The 1,057-nt window shown below is 48.9% G+C and overlaps 4 non-coding genes across 4 annotated transcripts; all 4 read left to right on the forward strand.

Moving 5' to 3' along the window:
• Window positions 1-66: 66 nt before the first annotated feature.
• On the forward strand, window positions 67-146 carry Pmar_PMAR007415. The gene has a single exon. It is a non-coding gene; the product is annotated as a tRNA-Leu (tRNA).
• A 187-nt stretch (window positions 147-333) lies between these two features.
• Window positions 334-413, forward strand: Pmar_PMAR007416. Its single transcript has one exon. It is a non-coding gene; the product is annotated as a tRNA-Leu (tRNA).
• Window positions 414-600: 187 nt separating this feature from the next.
• Window positions 601-680, forward strand: Pmar_PMAR007417. The gene has a single exon. It is a non-coding gene; the product is annotated as a tRNA-Leu (tRNA).
• A 187-nt stretch (window positions 681-867) lies between these two features.
• Pmar_PMAR007418 lies at window positions 868-947 on the forward strand. Its single transcript has one exon. It is a non-coding gene; the product is annotated as a tRNA-Leu (tRNA).
• The last annotated feature ends 110 nt before the right edge of the window (window positions 948-1,057 follow it).

Raw genomic sequence — 1,057 nt, forward strand, 5'->3', positions numbered from 1 at the left:
ATTTTTTGTGTCCTCTGGTTGGCAGAGCGATGCATCACCTTGGCTATGAATCCTGAAGCACTTATCGACAGTTTGGTCGAGTGGTCCAAGGCGCTGGCTTTAGGCGTCAGTCCGAAAGGGCGTGGGTTCGAACCCCACAGCTGTCAGTCTATATACCTGACTGGTCTTATATTGAGAACCGAGACCCTTTCAGAAGCGAGGTAGTGCAAGACCAAAACCTTTTGATCGATATTGTGACATCGCACCTCGCAGAATCCGTTCAATCCATTTTTTGTGTCCTCTGGTTTGGCAGAGCGATGCATCACCTCGGCTATGAATCTTGAAGCACTCATCGACAGTTTGGTCGAGTGGTCTAAGGCGCTGGCTTAAGGCGCCAGTCCGAAAGGGCGTGGGTTCGAATCCCACAGCTGTCAGTCTATATACCTGACTGGTGTTATATTGAGAACCCAGACCTTTTCAGAAGCGAGGTAGTGCAAGACCAAAACCTTTTGATCGATATTGTGCCATCGCACCTCGCAGAATCCGTTCAATCCATTTTTTGTGTCCTCTGGTTTGGCAGAGCGATGCATCACCTTGGCTATGAATCCTGAAGCACTTATCGACAGTTTGGTCGAGTGGTCCAAGGCGCTGGCTTTAGGCGTCAGTCCGAAAGGGCGTGGGTTCGAACCCCACAGCTGTCAGTCTATATACCTGACTGGTCTTATATTGAGAACCGAGACCCTTTCAGAAGCGAGGTAGTGCAAGACCAAAACCTTTTGATCGATATTGTGACATCGCACCTCGCAGAATCCGTTCAATCCATTTTTTGTGTCCTCTGGTTTGGCAGAGCGATGCATCACCTCGGCTATGAATCTTGAAGCACTCATCGACAGTTTGGGCGAGTGGTCTAAGGCGTTGGCTTCAGGCGTCAGTCCGCAAGGGCGTGGGTTCGAATCCCACAGCTGTTAGAAATTTCTTTTCGTGTGATTTGATGAAGAACGCATTCCGCGTAAACGGTTCGAAACCGTTTTTGTGTCATGTCCTATAGTGTAACGCATCTTCTCCGCTATATTTTTGA

This window comes from Perkinsus marinus (genome assembly GCF_000006405.1).
Source record: "Perkinsus marinus ATCC 50983 genomic scaffold scf_1104296964138, whole genome shotgun sequence".
In the NCBI taxonomy this organism is placed as follows: Eukaryota; Perkinsozoa; order Perkinsida; family Perkinsidae; genus Perkinsus; species Perkinsus marinus.